The 24,487-nt window shown below is 52.4% G+C and overlaps 3 non-coding genes across 3 annotated transcripts; 2 read left to right on the forward strand and 1 right to left on the reverse strand.

Moving 5' to 3' along the window:
* Nucleotides 1-911: 911 nt before the first annotated feature.
* TRNAS-GCU lies at nucleotides 912-993 on the reverse strand. Its single transcript has one exon. It is a non-coding gene; the product is annotated as a tRNA-Ser (tRNA).
* An 8,181-nt stretch (nucleotides 994-9,174) lies between these two features.
* TRNAT-AGU lies at nucleotides 9,175-9,248 on the forward strand. The gene has a single exon. It is a non-coding gene; the product is annotated as a tRNA-Thr (tRNA).
* Nucleotides 9,249-21,818: 12,570 nt separating this feature from the next.
* On the forward strand, nucleotides 21,819-21,900 carry TRNAS-UGA. The gene has a single exon. It is a non-coding gene; the product is annotated as a tRNA-Ser (tRNA).
* Nucleotides 21,901-24,487: the final 2,587 nt, after the last annotated feature.

Consider the following 24,487-nt stretch of genomic DNA (forward strand, 5'->3'; position numbering starts at 1 on the left):
CAGAAATCAGAAGAGAATAATAACAATAATACTTTCAAACCAAAATCCCCAAACAGATTAGTATTGGTTTTTCAGTTTGGGAAATTTTGTTTTCTCAGTCAGAGCTTGCCAAGGGAAGCAGGGAGAAAATGTTTGAGTTGCCTCCTTCAGAACAGCTTGGCCTAGACACTAGCTCTGGTTCACTGCTCTGGCCTTGCTCGGGTTGAGGGTATTTTAATAATTTGGGCAGGTCCCAGGGTGTTTGGAGGAGATGATGAGGATGTTCCCTTTTGAGATATAAATTAAGAAATACAGGGCTAGAGAATTTTTCTTTTTTTAAGAAATCTGGGATTTAGACATTTTATTTAAAGCAAGAGAGTTCTGAGTTTCTGAGAAGGTTTTTGTTTGCAAGAAGCAACATTGTACTAAAGGGGAACTTGGTTGTCTACATTCATTCATTCATTCATGCCCGTCACCCCAACCGGGGTATGGGCCGCCAACAACAGATCTCCATAGTCTTCTATCCTGGGCCATTCGCTCTAGCTGGTTCCAGGTATAGCCCATTTTTTTGCTATCAACCTGAAGGTCGCGTCGCCAGGTATTTCTTGGGCGGCCTCTTTTCCGCTTGCCTTGGGGGTTCCACTGCAGTGCCTGTCTGGTGATGTTGGTTGGCTGCTTGCGTAGTGTATGTCCTATCCAGCCCCACCTTCTCCTTCTAATTTCTTCCTCTGCTGGGAGTTGATGGGTCCTCTCCAAGAGGTGGATGTTACTGATGGTGTCTGGCCAGCGGATCTGGAGAATCCTTCTGAGGCAGCTATTAATGAAGGTCTGGATCTTCCTTGTGGTTGTTTTGGTTGTCCTCCAGGTTTCAGCTCCATACAGTAAGACTGATTTCACGTTGGAGTTGAACAGTCGTAATGACTAAACGCATCCAATGAGGATGGGATTTGAACCCATGTGTGCAGAGCACAATGGAGTAGCAGTCCATCGCCTTAATCACTTGGCCACCTCATCTGACTTGTTAAGAAAAAGACAGGAGGAAAAATCTAAGGCCAGCAGAGCTAGGGACACTAAGGAGTTTTTAAATACTAAGCAGAAGCAGGGGCTGAATGATCTCCCCCCTCACATCTAGTGAGTAGCTGAGGGAAAGACTTCAGGAACAGACCGTGTTTGCGTAGACACACCTACTCTGCCTAGGTATGCAGCATGATGGGGCCGCTTTCCCAAAATGACCAGTTTTGGCTGGTGGTGGGTTACAAATCACTTTAGGATTGAGTGGAATGAAATGTTATTATCCTTCCTGCATGAGTGAAGGGCAGCAGAACATACCTAGTCTGTCCTGATGGAGGGGTAGGTGGGTGGGTGAGGAATTGCTTTTATTGGACTTCATAGAAGTGATTGAGAACATCACCCTAAACCAGGGGTCCCCAAACATTTCACTCTGTGCCCTCTTAGCCATGGCTGTGGCCCCTCGGAAGCCGCAGTCAAGAACCGGGGCTGGGAGTGGGGCCATTGCTTGCTGGGGAGAGGGGTGCAGACAGGGGTAAGGGTCGAGGCCGAGCTGGGAGCCAGAGGCCCAGGCTGAGGTAGGGTGGGGTTGGGGAAGAGCTGGGGCAGAGTGGGGCTGAGCGCTGCTCCCTCCATGGGGGCTGGCTCAGGCCCTGAGGTGCCCCCAGGAATGTTCCTCTGTGTCCCCCTAGGAGTCATGCCCCACATTTTGGGAACCACTGAACCCTACTCACTAATCAGGAGCTAGTGATGCCAAAGCCCAGGAAAAGGAGAACATGTGGGGGCCCCCAGCACTGGAGCCATGTGCAGGGGCTGCAGGAGAGGGGCAATGGCTGGTGGCTCAGGAGTTAAGGGCAAAAGGGGCACAGGAGGGGGCAGGAGTTAGGGGTGAAGGAGGTGCAAGGGTTGGGAGTGCAGGAACTAGCGGTAAAGGGGGAGTGGGGATCGTCCAGGGGCAATGGGGAAGTGCCAAAGTACAAGCTTTGCCCAGGGCACCATTTTCCCTAATGCTGGTCTGAGCAAACAACTGGAAATGGCCCTTCAGTGAGACCAGAACCACAGTGTAGAAAAGCCCCTTTGTTAAGTGGTGGTGGCTGAGTGCTTAGGGTGATGGGTTAAAAAGCAATAAGTGCCTTTTTGTGGAGGTTTGAGTCTTGCTTGCTAGGCAAGGTTGGTGCGTGGTGTCTCCATGGCTGTACTTTCAGTGTCTGATCACCCACGGTGCCACAGGGAGCCAAGTCTAGACATATTCAGAGGCTCTATGCCAGGGTTTCTCAAACTTCCTTTCACTGCAAACCCCCTTCTGCCAAAAAGAACTTACTACATGGCCCTGGAAAGAGGGACCAAGCTCCTCCCCACTGCGCAGAGGCAGGGGAGACAAAGCCTGAGCCCTGCCCCAGTTAGGGGAGGGCAAAACCAGAGCTTGAGGGATTCAGCCCTGGGTGGTGGGGCTCAGACTTTTGGCTTCAGCCCCAGGCCCAAACAAGTCTAATGCCAGCCCTGGCGACCCCATTAAAATAGGGTTATGACCCACTTTGGGGTCCTGACTCACAGTTTGAGAACCACTGCTCTATGCTGATGGGAGAGAGTTTTCCTGTGGGTGTAGTTAATCCTCTTCCCCAAGAGGTGGCAGCTATGTCAGTGGGAGAAGCTATATCGGTGGGTGTGCAAGCTGTGGTGTTTACCACATTTAAGAAGTTTAATCAAACCCCATTTTTAAAACCACTTGTGGTGTGGGAATGGCAAAGGACCTCGATGAAGCAGGGTCTGTCCGTCAAAGTCCTGGAGATCATGAGTCCATTCTTTTATTGTCATGGGGGTATAGCTCAGTGGTCGAATGCTTGCCTGTCCATCAATTGCTCTTTGGTTCAAACCCCTGTGTTCTCTTATAACCTTTTTTCTTTTTTTTTTAAAAAAGGAAAACATTTTCATTTCCATTCTCCATTATGTTCAGAAGCTCCACTATACGGGGGTGCTTGATATGAATGTAAACACTCAACATTTCATTGTCCAAATGCATAAAAACCTAGCGAAGCTGTCCATCAGCTGAAATCAGTTCCAATCCTCTAAGTGTCTAGTTTATGTTTTCATCAATTAAACAAAGGGATCATATGAATGTACATTTGCAGATCCCTCTTCTCCAGGAGCTGTGCTGTGCAGAAGAACAAGAACCACATCCAGCTGCAGTTCAGGACCCTGATGACCAAAGAGCCACCAAATGTTCTGAGGGCTGGAGAAAAATGCCTTCTAGTGAGCTATTGAAGGAGCTCAACCTGTTTAGCTTATCAAAAGAAGATTGAAAGGTGACTTCATTGAAGTGTTGAAGGGCCTTAATGGAGAGAAAAGGTTGTGTATTAAAGGGCCCTTTAATCTAGCAGAGAAAGGCATAGCAAGACCCAGTGGCTGGAAGGTGAAAAGAGACAAATTCATATTACAAATAAGACACAAATATTCAACAGCGAGGATGATTCACCAGTGGAACAAGCTACCAAGGAAAGTGGTGGATTCTCCATCTCCTGATGTCATTTAATGAAGACTAGATGCCTTTCTGGAATGTGTTTGCTCCAAAAGTAGCTATTGTGTCATACAGGAGGCCTGTGATATGCAGGGGGTCAGATTAGATGCTCTAATGGTCTCTTCTGTCCATAAAGTTGACTAATTTCTGAAAAACTGAGTGTAGCATTGGGAGCAGCATCTGATGTTTTCCTGTCTAGCCTGCTTGCTTCCTAGAACGAACGCTCCTTGAGTGGGGTGATCCACAGGGAGTAGCTCAAACCTGCAGGGGCAGGACATTAGCACAGCAAGGGAGGGTGTGGCAGTGACATCACAAAGGCCTTTGCAGGACCTCAGACTATTGTTCAAAGGTGCTGGGAGGTGGTGACCTCACAGAGAGATGCTGACATCAGCCAGGCAGGACAGGGGTGAGGGGCCAGGGAAAACTCAGAGACCCCTGTGGCTTTGCTTCAGCAAGTCTCCTTCTCCAGGTCTCTCTTTGAGGACTGAGAGAGTATTCGGGTTCACGTACGTGAGCGCCAGCAGGAACCTCTTTAGAGTTTTCTCCTTCCCTTTGCCTGATTTTACTAGAAAACAGACGTCCCTGTTTACAAGGTCAGAGCCTCCTTGAGGTTTGAAACCTGTTCAGTCTGATCCATCTGGTGACAGTTGAATTCTAGGCATGGAAAACATGAGCTTAAGGAGGCAGAATTTTATTCCACACTTGGGATTTTGTCCCATAGAATCACTGGGGATATTAGGGTTTGTCCTTTTTGTTTCACCTTTTCCTCTATCCCTCCCTCCCTCCTTCCTTTCTATTCATCTATTGCTTCTTTTGTCCTTTATCCTGTTCCCTCCCAACACCAGGAGCAGTGTGTGTGTGTGTGTGTGTGTGTGTGTGTGTTCTGTGTAAGACACTGCAGGCATCTAAACAGACCACAGTTCCTGAAAACACGCACATCATGAACTTTGCCCGGCCACCCGAACGTTGATGTTGGTAAAACGTCCCCTATGGTCCACCAGTGCTTGCAGCACCATTGAAAAGGAGCCCGATTTCTCAGCAGCTGACTGTGGAAGAGGTGGACGATAAGGTGCGAGGAGGTGAAAACGGCCATAACTGCAGCGGGCTCCATGCTCGCAGTGCTGTGGCGTCCGCACTGTCACTGACCACAAAAGTGCACGAACAGATTTCCCGCCGGCGCTTTCAGGGAGGGATGCCGTGACTGACGGTTCAATGATGACAGTTACCCAAAACCACCCTCAACACATTTTTTCCCCCAGCAGGCATTGGGGGCTCTACCCAGCATTCCAATGGGCAGCGGGGACTGCGGGAACTGTGGGATAGCTTCCCACAGTGCATCGCTTCCAAAGTCGACGCTGGCCCCGTTAGTGTGGACTCACAAAGTCGAATTAGTGTCCTTAGTGTGGATACACAAATTCGACTTCGTAAGGTAGATTCCACAAATTCGAATTAAGTTGAATCGAACTACTCTTGTAGTGTAGACATACCCACAGAAAACAATCTTTATTGCCATAAACTTTCACTGGTTCTTTGCTTTAACCCCTAGGAATGTACCTGTTAGACAATCAAAAGAGTTTCTCCATTTCTGTGGACCTCAAATCTGAATTCAGCATAGATATTTTATACTACTAACATTGTATCAAAGTATTAATTAAATGTTAACTTGAGACCATGGGCGGAGACATTATGTAACCTGTTAACCATTGGCTGCTGTGCTATCTTGTCTTGGTGCAGAACTTATCCTGGGGTGTTGAACTGCCTACCCTGTCACTTTCCCCCACCCATGGAAAACCTATATATTCTGCTGTAATCAATTGACTGACAGTGTCTCTGAGCCTAATAAGCCAGGTGACACTCCACCAGCGCTGTGTGTAATAAACTCCTATTCTTGACCTCGACACGGTGTAGATTTATGTCCTTCACAGACACCTGCTGAATAAAGAGGAGATTCAGCATCCAGCACCCAGTGGTGCCTGGCTGAATGTGTCTCCTCTCCCCACAGCTTGGTGATCTTTCGAGGAAATGAAGAAGACTGCCTTTGCCTAGCTGTACATTGCTTGCAAAAGAAGCAGGTCTTTTTGATGACAAGTGTTGAAAGGAGCCACTAGACGAATGTGGAGACAAGAAAAACATCCCCCAACTGAACTTGCATCTGTGGATGCTGAAGCCACAACACAGAGCGCTAAACGCTATATGACCACGGCTGGTGTCAGAAGAGTCTCTACCAAAGCCTTTTTCCACCACCAGGGGCCTCTCTGTGCACAGAACTCCTGGTAGCTTGATGGCTGCAGGCAGTGGAGAACTCTATTTTGGCATCTCTTTGGCCTGGTCTACACTACGCGTTTAAACCGGTTTTAGGAGCATAAAACCGATTTAAAGCTGCACCCATCCACACCAAGAGGCCCTTTATATCGATATAAAGGGCTCTTTAAACCGGTTTCTGTACTCCTCCCTAACGAGAGGAGTAGCGCTAGTATCGGAATTGCCATATCGGATTAGGGTTAGTGTGGCCGCAAATCGACGGTATTGGCCTCCGGGAGCTATCCCACAGTGCACCACTGACCGCTCTGGACCGCAATCTGAATTCGGATGCAGTGGTCAGGTAGACAGGAAAAGCCCCGCGAACTTTTGAATATTTCCTGTTTGCCCAACGTGGAGCTCCGATCAGCACGGGTGGCGATGCAGTCCGAAATCAAAATAAAAAACAGAGCTCCAGCATGGACCATGCGGATGTGATCGCAGTAAGGGCAGGCAAATCCGTTCTATCAGCGCTCCGTTATAGAAGATGAAATTCAGAATCATTTTAAAAAATTCTCCAGACAGATGCCATAGCAGGGACTCAGCGCACTGCAGCGTGACAAGCGTAACGGAAAGCCAAAGAATCAAATGGACGCTCATGGACTGGAGGACTCGAGCTATCCCACAGTTCCTGCAGTCTCCGAAAAGCATTTGCATTCTTGGCTGAGCTCCAAGTGCCTCTAGGGTCAAACAAACAGTGTCCATGGTGGTTCAGGGCATAGCTCGGCAATGTACACCCCCCCACCCACCCCAGAAGTAAAAGGGAAAAAATCCTCTCGTGACTATTTAACATGTCACACTATCTTTACTGAATGCTGCAGATAGACGCGATGCTGCAGCACTCAACCCCAACATCCTTGCTCCCCTCTGCCATGGGTGGTTGATGGTGCAAAATGACTGGTACCCGTCCTCATCATCATGAGCTTTTTGGCACGTGGTGCAGTGCAAAAGGACTGGTAACCATGCCGATTAGCATCTGTCAGGTCCCCCAATGTCAAGTGCACCTAATTTTCCTGGTAGATGGTGCAGTATGGTTGATAACCGTCTTCATCATAGCAACAGGGGGCTGAGCTCCATCAGCCCCCACCCTTCATGTGTAAAGAAAAGATTCAATTGCCCCTGGACTAGCAGAGGGATGTTGGGCTCCTCTCCTCCACACTTCTTACTGTCCTGTCTGGACTATCATAGCAGCTGGAGGCTGCCTTCCACTCATTTCTCACTAACAAGTCACTGTGTCTTATTTCCTACATTCTTTATTACTTCATCACACAAGTGGGGACACTGCTATGGTAGCCCAGGAAGGCTGTGAGAAGAACGGAATCAACAGGTGGGGTTGTTGCAGGAGCACCCCCTGTGAATAGAATACAGCTCATCATTCCTGCAGGATCTGACACAGAGCAGCTGTGCTCTCTGGTTCTATAATACAGTGGTTCTCTAGTACACTTGCCCATATTCTAGGCAGGACTGATTCTGTTTTTTGATACCATAAAGGAGGGATTGACTCAGGGAGTCATTCCCAATTTTAGCTTTGCACCCCTGGCTAAGAGCAACCAGGGGCACTTATGACAGCAACAGATGGCGCAGTGCAAAGGACTGGTAACCATGATCATCTTTTACCAATTTATGGATTGGTAGATGGTACAGTATGGTTGGTAACCATCTCTGCTGTCATGCAAAAGCAAAAGCATGCTGCTGTGTAGCGCTGCTGAATCGCCTCTGTCAGCGGCATCTAGCACACATATGGTGACAGTCACAAAAGGCAAAACAGGCTCCATGATTGCCATGCTATGGCATCTGCCAGGGCAATCCAGGGAAAAAAGCCACAAAATGCTTGTCTGCCGTTGCTTTCCCGGAGGAAGGAGTGACTGACGACATTTACCCAGAACCACCCGCGACAATGATTTTTGCCCCATCAGGCACTGGGATTTCAACCCAGAAATTGCAAGGGGCGGGGGAGGCTGTGGGAACTATGGGATAGCTAGGGAATAGCTACCCACAGTGCAACGCTCCAGAAATCGACGCTAGCCTCGGACCGGACGCACACCACGAATTAATGTGCTTAGTGTGGCCGCGCGCACTCGATTTTATAAAATCTGTTTTACAAAACCGGTTTATGCAAATTCGGAATAGTCCCGTAGTGTAGACGTACCCTTTGTCTCTTTTGTGGTGAACATCTGCAGTGACTGTTAAAAGGCCTCTGGATAGTGGTCTTTGGGAAGAGCTGGCTGAAGAGCCTTCCTAGTAACCAGGAAATCCTGGCTTGGCCTGACAGTTCTTCCTTGCTGAACCTAATGTCTCTGTTGGCTCCTTTTTTGTATCTCTTTTCATAAAAAGAAAAGACCTGTCAGCAGAATCCTTCTAAGTGGTGGTTCAAGACAGAGAGCCTTCCTTGTGGCTGAGTCTTGGTGCCATGGGGCATGTCTCACCACTGCAGTGCCTCCTGTTGGCCATCCTGGCAATTAGCTCTGGTCCACCAGTGCGCCTTCATCCAGTGGTGTCTGGCTGCCATCTGTTCTATCATTAGGACCCATGTCACTCTCAGGACTTCAGTGTCCTCTTATGGACACAGCCCTCTGGCTGTGCCCCACTCAGGTCTCTCCCCCCTTACAGGGGGCAGCTGTCCTCTACCCAGACACTTGCATCAGTGGCCAGCTGCAGTCCAGGGTGTATCCACCTGTGTCAGTGGCGACTGAGGCAAAAAGGGTGCACCTCTAACCCCCGCCATCTGTTTCCCTGGACCATTTCCCCACAGACCTAGCACCTTCCCCCGCCTTTGTATCAGGGCCTCAGTCTGACAGTAGTCGGCCAGGAGGTCACTCATGCTCCCCTTACCCACCCAGCACTACTCTGATCATGGTGCCCTTCCTTCAGGGCAGCCAATCCTCCCTCCTCAAACTCCAAGGAGTGACTAACTCTTACTGTGCTGAGCAGCCCTTTATATACGGGCTGCTCCAGCAAGCCTTCTCCTGATTGGCTCTCCCAATAAGCCCTTTCCTGACTGGCTGGGTTCTGCACAGCCTCTGCAATGCTGCCTTAATCTTTCTCCTGCTTGTTTGGGGCAGCCACCCCACCACACTTGGAAAGCGGCAAATGAGAAGTCTAGAGCTGAAGGAAAGGTTACCATGACTCAGAACTGAGCCGAGGTTGCTGCGACTGAAACACAGATCACTAACCACTATATGATCACAGTGGCTGGTGGGAGAAGCACATGTTAGAAGCCCTCTGTCAACTCAGCTGTGGCTTTCTGTGCACAGAGAGCCAGGCACCTCAAGGTCTGCAAGTCTTGAGGGAAATGGGAAATGTCTGTACTTTAGAATGTGCAGGCGTTGTCCTAGACCATCAAATGGAACAGTTGTAAACCCTTTTCCAAGGCAGGCACCATGGCTTAGCTGGCTAAAGCACCTGTCTAGTAAACAGGAGATCCTGGGTTCAACTCCCAGTGGTGCCTTGTTGTATGGCTTTTGTCTCCTCTTCTCACATTTTCCTGTGTCTTTCTAGGAAACAGAAAAGACCTCCCTTGGTATCCAAATAATATCTTGCTAAGGAAAAGGCTTCTTTGGAGAGAAGCATTGGAAAGAATCAAATCACAAGCCTGGAGCTGATGAAAAGGCTGCTGTGACTGGCATTGGCATGGTGGTTGCTTCAACTGCAATTGCTGCAACACGAGCCTGTGCCACACGTCCTTGTGATTCGCTGGGGATGTCCACACACAGAGGCCATGTCACCTTCCTTTTGATTGTCAATGATGAGAAATGGAGCAGCTGGGAGAAAAGTCCCAGAGACCAACACTGTGGCTAAGCTGGCCAAGGCACTTGCCAGGTAAAGTGTAGGTTAGGGATGCAGCACCCAGTGGTGCCTTAACAAATGTGTCTGCTCTTCCCATCTTTTGGTCAATCTTTCGAGGAAGCAGAAGACTGCCTCTGCCTTGCAGTGCAAATGCTTCCAAAAGAAACCGGTCGTTTTTTTCTGACAAGTGTCGGAAGGAGGCACCTAAGAAACGTGGACAAGGAAAAGGTCAACATAACTCAACTGGCATTCATGGCTCTTGAGGCCACAACACAGAGCACTGAAGGACCACATCTGGTGACAGAAGGGGCTTTTTCAAAAGCATTTTCTACTAGCAGGGTCCTCTCTGTGTACAGAATTTCTCATTCTTTGGTGTCTGCAGGCCCTGGAGATCACTATTTGGTATCTTGCTCTGTGTCTCAGTGAACATCTGCTGTGGCTGTTGAAAGTCTGTGATGGGATCTACAGGATACAACCTCAACAGTGGGACCCCTGTGTCCCACCACCTGGATTCCCTCTCACACTGTGATGCTGTGACAGGCTGTGAATCTCTGGCACATATTGCACTTACACAGACATCCACAGGTAGGGACACATCTAACTGAGTTACATGAATGCTTCTCCCAGCCACTCACAAAACTAACGATAGATAAAGAGCCTCCCGCCAATTCCCCCCAGCTCTGCAGCCTGGCACCCCTTAATTATACCGCAGGAAGGGCGAACCACAGCGGCTGCCTCCCCCACATGCGGGAAAACAGCTTGACCTGCTGGCTCCACAGACTAAGTCACCAGTCCTCCAGCTTTCCCCATTCGACCCAAGGGGTTGATCTTGTGGCCAGAATTATTTGCAGTTGTGATTTCCCCCAGCAGTACCCCACAGGGGTCCAGGGTCATCTCAGCACAGGCCACACAGGAAGGCTTAATTCTTGAGCTGCAGCACGTGCTGGGCAGGCTTAAGGCTGGGCTCCCCATGGCAGGAGAGAAGAAGAAGACTCGGACCCTGGTGAGGCAGGCTGGGGCATCCTGGATCCCATTTGCTCACAGCCAGCCCCGCCCCGCCCCCACCCCAAGTTGTCAGTGGTACCCCCAGGTCGGCCAGAAAGGAGCAGCGGTTTTCACTGCACCAAGTCCACTTATGGCTTACAGGCAACTCCAGACCCCCCACAGCCCACCATCTCGGCCAGAAAGGAGCCCACTCCGCCTCCCCATTGCTTCTTTTCCTTCCCCCAGGACCCGCTTCTCCTGGCCTGCAAGTAGCCATCCCTGGGATGCCAACAGGCAGGCACCGGGGTCTATCTCCCAGAAGCCAACTGCATCTCCATGGGTTCAGTCCTCAGAAGGCAGGTGGGGGCTTCCTGGATCCCAGTTGCTAACAGCCAGCCCAACCCCTGCCTCTAAAGCCATCAATCTATAGGCCAACTCCACGGGCAGAGGAGGCCAAGCCACAAGCCTCAAAGGTGACACACCGCACTCCTCTAGGTTCTCCAGACTGATGCCAAGGTGCTTTCTCCACTGACGTCAGCACCATCTGTCATGTGAGAGTTGGAGTTATCCCAGGGACAGGCCAATAGCAGAAGGAGCAGCGCCTTCCTGAACAGCAAGGGGATCTGAGAAAAGGAAGCCAGCATGTTTCTGCACCAGAGATCTTTTGCATGTTAAGCAAATGTGATAACCATGACACTACAGAAACTCTATTTACTTGTTTGATGCTTGCCCTGACACACACCAATGGGGAAACAGAGCGAGTGGTGGTAGCCCTTCAATAGGTCAGCTGGCAGAGCAGAGGACTGGAGCCGGTGCTCAGGAAGTCATCCTTACATCCCCTTCTGAACCTTGCTTGAAGGGAGCTTCTTTTCTTCCGCTTGCTGACAAAGAGCAAGAGAAGAATGAAAGGTCAGGTGGGCCAACTCGGTGAAGAAGCCCATGCTGCCTTTTCCTGCTGCATAGCCTGAAATGAGGGATTTGTGGCAGTCTAAGGAACAGCCCACCCTTGCACAAAGGGGAAAGAAGAGCCCCGAAAGCTTGGGATTGAACCACAGACCTTTAGTCTCGCCCAGCTCAACTACTTCAACAGCTGCTTGGTTTCTTTTTAGCCTGTTGCTTTTCTGTCTGGGATGCTTTTGTCAGCGGCCCATTAAGGCAAGATTCACTTTTGCTTTTCTTAGCTGGCTAAAGCCCTTGTTTAATAAACCAGGAGATCCTGGGTTCAACTCCCAGTGGTACCTTGTTGAGATGCTTTTGGGGCACCTGGCATTGGCTACTGTCAGAAAACAAGATTCAGAGTGAGATGGACCTTTGGTCTGGCCCAGTGTGTTTTTTCTTATGGTTTAAATTACACTCACAGGCACTGATAATAGAATTACTGAACGTTTGGGAGTTAGGGGCTGATAGGTCAGTGGTCCAGTCCCCACACAGATGACCCCCTCCCTCTGGGACAGGGGCAGGTCTGAGCTCTCCCACCAAATGGCTCTTTGCAGCTGCCAGAATCTGTGGGCAGCTCATTTAGTTTATGCCGAGGTTGAGTCCTGCTTTGTGCCCAGTGTCTGAGAATGAAAATCCTAAACCACCCTATGAAATAACGAATGCAGCAGGATGTGTTTTTGTCCCTGCCTCAGAGCAGACAGAACAAAGGAGAAATGCCATCAAGTCCATGGTAATACTTCCCTGCGGTTTTACCATTTCCACTCGCTAAACTCCCTCCAAACCTTCTGGGCTCCTAGAGCAGGGGACTGAGCCTGAGCCCAGACACGGACACTGCAACTTTACTCCAGGCCAAGCCACATGGCCTGACTAATCCGACACGGGCCAACCGAGGGTGTTTCATTGCACTGGAGACGTAGCCTAATGTTGTCTACACTGTGATTAACACACCCAGGGCACCTGTCGCAAAGCCCGGGTCAGCTGACTCAGGGTAATGGGGCTTGGGCTGCAAGACTATAAAATTACAGTGCAGACATATGGGCTTGAACCCAACCTCTGAGGCCCCATGAGGAGTGAGGGTTTCTGAACCCAGGCTTCAGTGTGAACACAAATATCTGCATCACAGTTTTTAGCCCCTCAGCTTTAGCTCCATGAGCCCAAGTCAGATGACCCAGGCCAGCCCTGCTGCCATCTTTTTCCCAGGAGAGATGGACTCTAAGGTACGTCTCCATTGCAGTGTAAGCCCAGGTGTGGCACGCTGTGCTCAAAGCAGCACCTGGAAGCCCCATATTCACCACTCTCATATAATGATGACACGGTTTGTACAAAGTCTGCCTGGTGAGGTATCATTTCAAAAGTCTTGATCTGTTGAACGTTAATATCTTGTTGGATTGTGTGTGCTTGTATTGGTTGGGAAGTTATGAAGTTTTGCTCTGTGTGCATTACTGAAATATGAGGTTTCAAAATGCCCCCCACCAGCCTTTCAGGTGTGACAAGGGAGGAGCCAGACTTGCTGCTGGCCCATTGAAGGTATCCACACTCCCAAGGACTATCCCAGGAACTGTGTACAATGCATACTTCTCCGAGATAGCACAGCAAAAATTGACATTGCTTGACTCACATCGTAGCAAAGGAGCTTCCTAGCAAGTCGGAAGAATCTATGAAAGAAGGGTAGAGACATCATGACTTGGCCTCTCTCCCCCACAACTCAACATCTGGAAACATATCGGGAGGACAAAGACTGTACTGAACTGATTCAGAAATCAGAAGCGAATAATAACAATAATACTTTCAAACCAGTCTCCAAACAGACTAGTATTGGGTTCTCAGCAGAAAATTTTCAGTTTGGGGAATTTTGTTTTCTCAGTCAGACTTTGCCAAGGGAAACAGGGAGAAAATGTTTGAGTTGCCTCCTTCAGAACAGCTTGGCCTAGACACTAGCTCTGGTTCACTGTTGTAGCCTTGCTCGGGTTGAGGATATTTTAATAATTTGGGGAGGTCCTGGGGTGTTTGGGGGAGATGATGAGGATGTTACCTTTTGAGATAAAAACTAAGAAATATGGGACTAGAGAATTTCTTTAAAAATCTGGGATTTAGACATTTTATTTAAAGCAAGGAGGGTCTGAGTTTCTGAGAAGGTTTTAGTTTGATCTGTCATTGTACCAAAGGGGTAGATGGTTGTCTATAAATAAAGAAGGTCTGAAGACTAAACACATCCTATGAGAAAGGGGTTTGAACCCATGCATGCAGAGCACAATAGAATAGCAGTCTTTCACCTTAACCACTCAGCCACCTCACCTAAACTAGCAAAAAAAAGGGACAGGAGGAGAGATCTAAGGTCGGCAGTGATAGGGCCAATATGGAGTTTTTAAATACTAAGCATAAGCAGGGGCTGAATGAGCTGGGGGAAAGACTTTAGGAACAAACTGTGTTTGCACAGACACACCTACTCTGCCTAGGTATGCAGCATGATGGGGCCGCTTCCACAAAATGAGCAGTTTCGGCTGGTGGTGGGTTACAAATCACTTTAGGATTGAGTGGAATGAAATGTTATTATCCTTCCTGCATGAGTGAAGGGCAGCAGAACATACCTAGTCCGTCCTGATGGAGGGGTGGGTGGGTGGGTGAGGAATAGCTTTTATTGGACTGCATAGATGTGATTGAGGACATCCATGGTTGTGGCCCCTCGGAAGCCATTGTCAAAAACAGGGGCTGGGAGTGGGGCTGTTGCTTGCTGGGGAGGGGGGTGCAAACAGGGGTAAGGGGGTCAAGGCCAGGATGGGTGTCAGGGGCCCAGGCTGAGGGTGGGGTTGGGGAAGAGCTGGGGAAGAGGTGGGGCTGAGTGGTGTTATCTCCCTGCCCTCCATGGGGGCTGGCTCGGGCCCTGAGGTGCCCCCATGAAACTTCATCTGTTTCCCCCTAGGAGTCATGCCCCACATTTTGGGGACCACTGAACCCTACTCGCTAAGCAGGGGCTAGTGATGCCAAAGCCCGGGGAAAGGGAGAACAAGTGCAGGGGCTCCAGAACTGGAACCATGACCCCCCATTACTGTCTGTGGCTCTGCCCCCTTCCACACACAGCCCCATCCACTGTCACCTCTGTTCCACCCCTTCCCCCACTGGCCCCGCCCTATCACTCCTTTGCCCCTGCCCCGCTGCGGCCCCGAGACCAGAGATGCTCTGTGCCCCTGCTGCAGCCCCCAGGCCGTAGCAGGGAGTGGGAGCTCCTCCAGCCCTGGGGCCAACATGGGGGAGACTTTTCCAGGGGGGCCCAATTTGGCCAGGGCCCCTAGTCATGGGCCCCACTGCCCCCTTGGCGACGCAAGGTTTGGGAAGGCTGAGCCCCCCGAGCCTCCATTACGAGCCGCCCAGGCTACCACTGCTCAGTGGGTGGCCAGTCTCCCTGTGTCTCTGCTGTTCGTGCTGGGGAGCCCGGCCGGCCTTAGGGGTGGGGCCCCCGGCAGCCGCCCAGGGCTCCAGGGGTTAAAGGGCACCATGTGCCAGTGCAAAGGTGCTCACTGCTCTCCCCTGCCCCCAATGCTCATCCATGGCCCCATAGAGGGTTGTGGGGAGTGAGGAGCAACACTATGTGCTCAATGCGTCCTGGTCACTTTCCCCACCTGGTGCTGTGACGGGAGCATCAGAAGCTGCTGCTCTCTGCCCTCCCCTGATACAGCCCGGCTGAGGAAAGTGACCTGGATGCAGGGAGCTCGGATGATGTCGCTTATCACCCTGCCCCCGCAGCCCCTCGGGGTGCCCGGAGAAGCAGCATTCCAGGGAGGAGCAGGCAGCAATTCCAGCGGCTCCATGCACACAGGTCAGAGTCCCCACGTGGGTGCAGGACGTGGCACAGTGGTTAGGGGTGAAGGGAGTTCAGGAGCGGGGCAGTGGGTTGTAATTGCTCAGCATCTTCCTGCTGGGGATTCTCCTCCTCGTTCTCACTCACCATCCCAACACCTGATGGGAGACAGGGAGAATCCAGACATAGGTTACTCCCTGTGCCAGAGAAAAAGGAAATGTCAAAAAGGGAGTCGGCCCTGGGAAGACACAGGCACGGCACTCTGACTGGCGGAAGCCAAACGCCCACACCGAGAGTTTAGCATGGACAGCTTGGAGACAGCCAAAGCGGGGAAGGGCTGCGTTGGTCTGGAAGAGGGAGTCGGTGGCTGTCTATCCTGGTGGAGGCAGGGTCGTTTTGCTGTATGCTGGGCCAGAGGCCAGGGAGTCTGCTAGAGTTGCTGAGCTGGGCCTGCTTCTGGCTTTGCTTGGGTTAGAGGAAAGTGGTGAAGATAAGAACGGCCCTCCTGGGTGAGACCGATGGTCCATCTAGGCCACTATCACGTCTTCTGACAGTAACCGATGCCAGGCGCTTCAGAGGCAATGGCCAGAGCAGGCAATCGTCAAGTGATCTATCCCTGCGTTGTCTTCTGAAGCTTGGTGCTTGTTTCAGGGGCTAACTCTCAGCCCAGACACACTCCAGGGAGGGAGCGTTGGTGTTTGTGCCGAGGAGCGTGGCTGGGACTCGGACCCCCTTCCCCAGCTCTGGGTAGCGCCCCGCCCCCATTTCAGGCTGTGTTCTGCTTAAGGCCACAGAGCCCTTGCCTTTTTTTGCCCAGTGCCTGAGAATCAGGCCAGCTGCGGGGAATTAGCTCAAGTGGTAGAGCGCTTGCTTCGCATGCGAGAGGCAGACGGATCAATGCCCGCATTCTCCAGCGGCAAGGCAGCTGCAGGACCATCTCTTGCCCTTCTTTTAGAAGCCATGGACAGTCAGCCGGCTCAGCTCCTCCAGTGGCCTCCATCCCTCTCCCCGCTTGGCCTCCCAAAAGGCCAGCCCTTGCGCACAAAGCTCTTCCACCCGGCCCTTCTCCCCCTTGCGCTGACTGGGAGGCTGGCGACAGCTGGGGGAAGTTAGCTCAAATGGAAGAGCAGGGGAGAAGTAGTCAGACCCAGACACACATTCTCCAGCCTGCTCTGCTCTGCTGTGCTCTGCTGTGCTGGGCTCTAGTGGGGGACCTGCCCCTTTCTTTCTGAGCTCTCACTGGAGCACAATCCCTTTCCTCCTCCCTCCCTGCTAGTCTATGCCAAGCTCATTGGCCGGGAGGGAGAGCCACTCAAATACAGAATTACTCACATCCCAGGGGTCCATGAAGGGAATGAGGAGATGGGCGGGGTGGCAGGCGATACCAGCTCAGCTGAGACCGTGAGACCTCGCAGCCTCCTGCTCTCAGGCAGCATGGCAGCCGTGGAGCAGAGCAGAGCAGAGCACGCAGACAGCTTGGAGACAGCCAAAGCGGGGAAGGGCTGCGTTGGTCTGGAAGAGGGAGTCGGTGGCTGTCTATCCTGGCGGAGGCAGGGTCGTTTTGCTGTATGCTGGGCCAGGGGCCAGGGAGTCTGCTAGAGTTGCTGAGCTGGGCCTGCTCCTGGCTTTGCTTGGGTTAGAGGAAAGTGGTGAAGATAAGAACGGCCCTCCTGGGTGAGACCGATGGTCCATCTAGGCCACTATCACGTCTTCTGACAGTAACCGATGCCAGGCGCTTCAGAGGCAATGGCCAGAGCAGGCAATCGTCAAGTGATCTATCCCTGCGTTGTCTTCTGAAGCTTGGTGCTTGTTTCAGGGGCTAACTCTCAGCCCAGACACACTCCAGGGAGGGAGCGTTGGTGTTTGTGCCGAGGTGGTGGGTGGGTGTCTCTCTCGCCCTAGTCAGGATCTCTGGGGCGTGGCTGTATAAAAAGAGACTTTGACTCACCCAGGCTGGGCTGCCATCATGGAACAGACCAGGTCCTTCTGTGGAGGTTTTGCGTTCCTCCAAGGACATGATCTCAGTGTGTATGGGTGTCCCTGTCCCTTCAACCCTTAACAATCCCTGGTGCGTGGGTGCGCTGGGCCCCATTATAATCCCCTCTGTCTTACCCCCCATGAGGGATCCGGTGGATGTGGGGGTTCTCCATGCTACTGGGGGTGTCTGGTACCCCTGTCCCTCCTGGTTAATAGTGGAGTGTGTGGGTGTCCCCCAGCTCGTTAAAGATCCGTTGTGCGGATGCCCCTGTTCTTCTCATTAAGAATGGTGCAACGGAGCATATGGGTGTGTCCCCCACCCCATGAACTAGCTCGCGTGTGTGGTTCCCCTGCCCCCATCCAGGCTCTGTGGTGTGTGGGTGTCGCTGTTCCTCTTTTCAAGATCCGTGTTGCTTGGGTGCGTCTCTAACCCGCAAGTCAGATTCCCCAGCGTGTGGGTGCTCCCATCCCCCACTCCAGGCTCTGCGGGGTAGGGGTGTCTAAAAAGAGACTGTGTCTCACTGTCTTGCCCAGGCTACACTACAGGGGCTATTCACAGGTGCAATCCCACTACTGATCAGCACAGGAGTTTTGACCTGCTCCGTTTCCGACCTGGGCCGGTTCACCCCTCCTTAGGCAACCTGGAGACCCCAAGTTTCCCCGGGATCACCATATTGATGCTGAACTTAGTGCAGACACCCGATCGGCACAGCCCCCTGCAGCCCAGAACTCCTGAGCTCAAGTGATCCGCCAGCCTCAGCCTCCCCAGGAGCTGGGATCACAGGCACCAGCCACAGAGCCCAGCTGCTTTTATTGCTTGGCACCTGGAGCTTTAAACTCTGCTTGTGAGCTCTGTGCCTTGGCCAGACGGGGACAGCCTGGGACTGGGAAATGCTCCTGCTCCCCCAGCCCCCATCTCATGTCGAGCTGCAGGCGCCGCTGTCCTCCCAGGTAAGATCCCGGATGTTTCGGTGCCCCCTTTCCCCGCCCAGGTGTCCAGGTATCTCTGCCCCCCATACAGAATCCTGGATGTGTGGGTGTCCGTCCCTCTGCAGAGGATCCCGGAGTGTGGATGCCCTTGTCCCCCCCTACAACATCCTGGGTGTGTGGGTGCCACTCTCCCCCCCAGTAGATCTCTGGTGGGGGGTCCCCAGGGTGTGAGTGCTCCCATCCCCCGATACAGGCTGGGGGGGGTATAACTGGCTCTCCCTGTCCTGCCCAGGCGGTGCTACAGCAGCTGTTCACAGGGGCAGCAACCCAACCATCAACCTGCAGCTTTAACCTGCTCCAGGGGTGACCTGCTTCACCCTCCTGTGGGAGCCCGGGGACCCCGAACTGCCCAGAATCACCTGGTTGATGCTGAGCTTAGCACAGACACCGGCTCAGCCTGGCAGGGAGCTGCCCTGAGCCCTGACAATCAGCTGCCCTCCGCCTCCTGCTGCACAGCGAGGGTCCCACGCGAGAGTTCTTCGGGCCCAGTTTGTTCAGGAGCGTCCCAGGCTCCAGCTGTAAACTCTGCTGGTCAGTTCTGATCTTTGGCCACATGGGGGCAGCACTAACGGTCCCATCTAAACGCTGTTTGCGTTCGGCCCTTCGGATCGCAGATTGTAACCCGCGGGCAGATCTCTGAGTGCAGCCAGATCCCTCCCCAAACTAAACATTGAAGCAGCAGCTCCCGTTGGAAAGATCAGGATTTTTGCCTTTAAAAACAAGGAAAATGTCTCCAGCGAGAGACTGAAGAAGCTCAATTGATTTCATTGACTCCATGAATGTTCCTCTGTGTCCCCCTAAGAGTCATGCCCCACATTTTGGGGACCACTGAACCCTACTCACTAAGCAGGGGCTAGTGATGCCAAAGCCCAGGGAAAGGGAGAACAAGTGTGGGACCCCCAGCACTGGAACCATGTGAAGGGGCTGCAGGAGAGGGGCAATGGCTGGTGGCCCAGGGAGTTAAGGGCAAAGGGGGCACAGGAGGGGGCAGGAGTTAGGGGTGAAGGAGGTGCAAGGGTTGGGAGTGCAGGAGCTAGCGGTAAAGGGGGAGTGGGGATCGTCCAGGGGCAATGGGGAAGTGCCAAAGTACAAGCTTTGCCCAGGGCACCATTTCCCCTAATGCTGGTCTGAGCAAACAATTGGAAATGACCCTTCAGTGAGACCAGAACCACAGTGTAGAAAAGCCCCTTTGTTAAGTGGTTGTGGCTGAGGGCTTAGGGAGATGGGTTAGAAAACAACAGCCACTTGTCTGTGGAGATTTGATTCTTGCCTGCTAGGCCAGGCTGGTGTGTGGTGTCTCCATGGCTGTACTTCCAGGGTCTGATCTGCCACAGGGAGCCAAGTCTAGACATACTCAGAGGCTCTATGCCAGGGTTCCTCAAACTTCCTTTCACTACAACCCCTTTTTGCCAAAAAACTTACTACATGATCCTAGAAAGACACACCAAGCCCCTCTACACTGAGCAGAGGCAGAGGAGACAAAGCCTGAGCCCTGCCCCAGTTGGGGGAGGGCAAAACCAGAGCTTGAGGGATTCAGCCCTGGGTGGTGGGGCTCAGATTTTGGTTTCAGCCCCAGGCACCAACAAGTCTAATGCCAGCCCTTGCGACCCCATTAAAACAGGTTTATGACCCACTTTGGGGTCTTGCCCCACAGCTTGAGAACCACTGCTCTAGGCTGATGGGAGAGAGTTTTCCTGGGGGTGCAGTTAATCCACTTCCCAAGAGGTGGCAGCTATGTCAGTGGGAGAAGCTATATCGGTGGGTGTGCAAGCTGTGGTGTTTACCACATTTAAGAAGTTTAATCAAACCCCATTTTGAAAACCACCTGTGGTCTGGGAATGGCAAAGGAGCTCGATGAATCAGGGTTTGTCCTTCAAAGTCCTGGACATCATGATTCCATACTCCTGTTGTCATTGGGGATGTTGCTCAGTGTTAGAGTGCTTAACTGCAGTTTTCACGTAGTCCTCAGTTCAAACCCCCGTGTTCTCTTATAACCTTCTTTCTTTTTTTTTTTAAAGTTAAACATTTTCATTTCCATTCTCCATTCTGTTCAGGGGCTCCTCTATACAGGAGTGCTTGATATCAATGTAAACACTCAACATTTTGTTGTCCAAATGCATAAAAACCTAGCAAAGCTGTCCATCACAAAGGCCTTTTGCAGGACCTCAGACTATTGGTCCAAGGTGGTGGGGAGGTGGTGACCTCACAGAGAGATGCTGACATCAGCCAGGCAGGACGGGGGTGAGGGCCAGGGAAACCTCAGAGACCCCTGTGGCTTTGCTTCAGCAAGTCTCCTTCTCCAGGTCTCTCTTTGAGGACTGAGAGAGTATTCGGGTTCACGGACGTGAGTGCCAGGAGGAAGCTTCTTCGAGTTTTCTCCTTCCCTTTTCCTGATTTTACTAGAAAACAGCCATCCCTGTTTAGAAGGTTGAAGCCTCCTCGAGGTTTGAAACCTGTTCAGTCTGATCCATCTGGTGACAGTTGAATTCTAGGCATGGAAAACACGAACTTAAGGAGGCAGAATTTTATTCCGCACCTGGGATTTTGTCCCTTAGAATCACTGGGGTCATTAGGGTTTGTCCTTTCTGTTTCACCTTTTCCTCCATCCATCCATCCCTCCCTCCTTTCTCTTTGTCTCTTGCTTCTTTTGTCCTTTCACCTGTTCCCCTCCCATCACCAGGAGCGGTGTGTGTGTGTGTGTGTGTGTGTGTATGTGTGTGTTGCGGGGGAGTGCTCTGCAGCTCCCACTGTGGGAGGTCCACCCAAAAATGTGGGGCTGAAATAGTGCTCGGGCAGTGATCCCCACCGGTGACCTGGGCCATCCTTTGGGCTCTCTGGTGAGAACCCTCAGCCTCCCGTCCTCAGTCTCTACCCTGATTGGCTGAGCAGGGGGTTATTGACAGGGAGGAGATTCAGGTCCTTGTTGTTCTCTTTTAAGACCAAGGAAATAAGTCATAACCACTTATATGTTTGACAAATTTTGCTGCTTTGCTGCATTAATGGTCTCTGAGCAGTTCATGATTCTCTCTAACATTGCAGTTCTCCTCAGATACTTGCTGAATAATTACTGTGAACTGTTGTTGGTGTGGAGCTCATCTGAGAGCACTTTATTCAGGTCATTCAGTGTTTGAAATTCACGATCTGATGGTTAGTTTCAAAATCAGGGCTCTTGGGTCCTATTCCCAACTCTGCCACTGGCTGACTGTGTGACCTAAGACAAGTCAATTCTCCTTTCTCAGCCTCAGCTTCTCCCTCTCTCAAGTAGGGATAATGATGATCTGCTCCTACCTAGCTCAAGGTGGGTGGAGGATGGGGATCCATTGGAGAGTGTCACTAGGAGTATCAGAGGGGCCGTGTTAGTCTGGATTTGTAAAAGCAGCAAAGACTCCTGTGGCACCTGGCTAAGCAAACAGAACAAACCCCAAATCCCCCCTGTGCTTTGGGAGCCAGGTTTGCTGTGGGAATCCTGTAGTTCAGATGACTTCACGCCTGGACATTGGGATTCTTTACCAGTTTCTCTGGCATTGGGGCAGTTTTGTGCTCACAGCTGTGATGGCCGAGTGGTTAAGGTGTTGGAGTTGAAATCCAATAGGGTTCCCCTGCGCAGGTTCAAATCCTGCTCACAGCGAGGCCTGCGTTTTAGCCAGTCTCTCACCCGGGCAACACCTCTGTACAACCCCCTGAGACACTCTCAATTCTCTCCCCACCCCAAGTAAATTCTGTTCTGCTCCTTTCATCGAGATCCCTGGGACACCCCCTCACACTGTGTTGTTGAGGGGTTGGGCAAACTCTCAGCACCTGAAGCCTCTGCCACTCACCTAGTGCCCCATAGATCAGCCATAGCCCTGGTTCTGCTCCTCTCTCTAGGGTGTGAAAGGAGCTGAGTCAGCGACTCCATGGGAGCTACGGGGCTGCAGAACCAACAGAGAGAAAAAAAGGTGCTCACTGCCCACTGGCAGCCAGCTCTCCCCCCCCCCCACTACAGGCCTTGCTGACAAGCTCCTCACACTTGCCAGTGATCAGCTGTTCAGTGGGGTGCAGGAGGCGCTGGGGGGGGGAGGAGCAGGGAGAGTGGGAGAGGGAAAGGAATGGGGCAGGAAGGTGCAGGGCGGGAAGAGGTGGGAGAGGGGTGGGGGCTTGGGGGAAGGGGTGGACTGGGGGGCAGGGCCTGGGGAGGAAAGGGGGGATTTGTCCCATACCCCAGATCCCTCTAGGGCCGGCCCTGAAGGGAAGCACCGACTATCACAGTGACAATACAACTGACCAGCCTTGCGGGGGAGGCTGAGGGAGATCCGCACTCACCAGGTCTCTTCTCTCCCCCACGGTGAGCCAGACACTGCTCTCTCCTGGCTCTCACTCTAGCAGCTGGACGCCAAGGAGCCATTTCCCCACAGGAAGTGCATTGAGTGCCCCTGTGGTGCTGGGGGGCTGGCGCTGCTGCTGCCTGTGGGGCTGGCAGGGGGGCTGATGTCTGCACAGACTCTCAGCTGCCAGGCCGGAGGGGGCACTTGGGACCTTACCAGACTGGCTCAGTGAAGACGGGGGGTTGACAGAGCAATACAGACGCTCTCCAGAGCACGGAGCAGCAGCCGCCCATGCAGCCAGGCAATGAGCATTTCCCACAGCCTGGAGCCGAGGGGGAGGCGGCAGCTGCTGTTCCAGCTCCTCGGGGACAGGCCCTGTCAGCCAACAGCCACTTCTTAGTTCTTACTCCCCACAGCTAAGGGCGCCGGGTTCCTCCGGTGGGGGTGTGGGGCAGCCGTTCGTTTTCCTGTTCGCACTCCTCTGCGGTGTGAAAATCGGGGAGGGGAGGCAGAAGCCCCACTTCCCTCCCGACATGACGCCAGTGGGGGAAGCCAGGACAACAGGGTGGGGCGGCAGGTGGTGGCCAGACTCTCACTGCCAGGGTCTAGTCTAGCTCAGGGTCCAGCTCAACTTCCTCCCCGCCCCACTGGCCCCCAGTCCCCTTCCACCACCAGGTCAACCCGGGCACTAGGGCAGGAACAGGGTGAGGCAGCAAGTCAAGCTGAGCAAGGCAGGCAAAAGCGAGTCTTGTCTTCATGGGCCGCTCCCAATGACGTCCTTTTTGTGTGCAACTGCTGCAAAAACCTCCCAGGCAGAGAAGCAACAGGCCAAAATGTCCCTACATAGCTGTTGAAGTAGCTCAGTTGGGAGAGTGTTAGACTGAAGATCTAAAGGTCTCTGGTTCAATCCCAGGGTTTGGCAGGTCTTTTCTTCCCTCCTTGTGCAGTGGTGGCTTGTTCTCTGGGAACACAGTTGTGTCTGCACCCAAGGTGAGCAGTGCTGCCCTAGAGGACTTAGGGGGTCTGGAACGAAGCAATTTTGGGGGCCCCTTCCATTAAAAAAAAGGTGCAATACTGTATTCTCCTGGGGCCTGGGGCAAATTGCCCCACTTGCCTCCCCTCTGGGTGGCACTGAAGGTGAGTCTCTGATCTTGGGCTCTGCAGTAGGAAAACATAGAATGGGCTTCTGCCCCTAGTTGGCCCACCTGACCTTTAACAAGGAGAGATGGGAGCTGCCTTTCCCAATATGGCAGGAAGAGAGTGAGGCAGGGGGACCCTCAGGAATGGTGCCACAGGGGGTGCTGGGCAGTGACAGGCAGGGATTGGGGATGGAAGCTCCTCTGTGCAGCTGAGTGAGGACAGTACCAGGGAAGGGGCATGTGTGAAAGTGGCCATGTGGAAGGGATTTGGGGGCCCAGGAGGTGGCACTTGATGTTCATTGCCTTGGAGCAGCTGGACTTGGCCATGATGGGTGTTCAGGAAATGCACATTAACAACTCTAGGGTAGCTTGATGGGCAGAGGGTGATTGGAGGAAAGGCCTCCTGGCCAGGGAAGAATGATGGGGCTGGAGTCTTGTTCTTCACATTCACGGTGCGAGTACAGAAGGTGGTGGAGCTTAGACCAGGGAGGGCATTACTGGTGGGCTTTGTGCTCTGTGGCACTGGTTACTGCTATATTAGTGTGTATGGTCCCCAGTTAAGGCATGAGAGGGCAGATCAAAGGCTCTCTTCCTCTGCACTGCATGATGTTTGTTGTTGGGGGGGATTTTAATTATGTCAGCCGGCCTGAGCACCGCTGGTCCCGTTTTCCCAACCGTCAGAGGAAACATTTTTACAATGAGCACTACCTGGCGCAGGTCTGTAGTGAGGTCGGCTTAGCGGAGCTCACTCCAGCCACAGAGGGGGTTCACC

Source organism: Mauremys reevesii, linkage group 17 (assembly GCF_016161935.1).
Source record: "Mauremys reevesii isolate NIE-2019 linkage group 17, ASM1616193v1, whole genome shotgun sequence".
Taxonomy (NCBI): domain Eukaryota; kingdom Metazoa; phylum Chordata; order Testudines; family Geoemydidae; genus Mauremys; species Mauremys reevesii.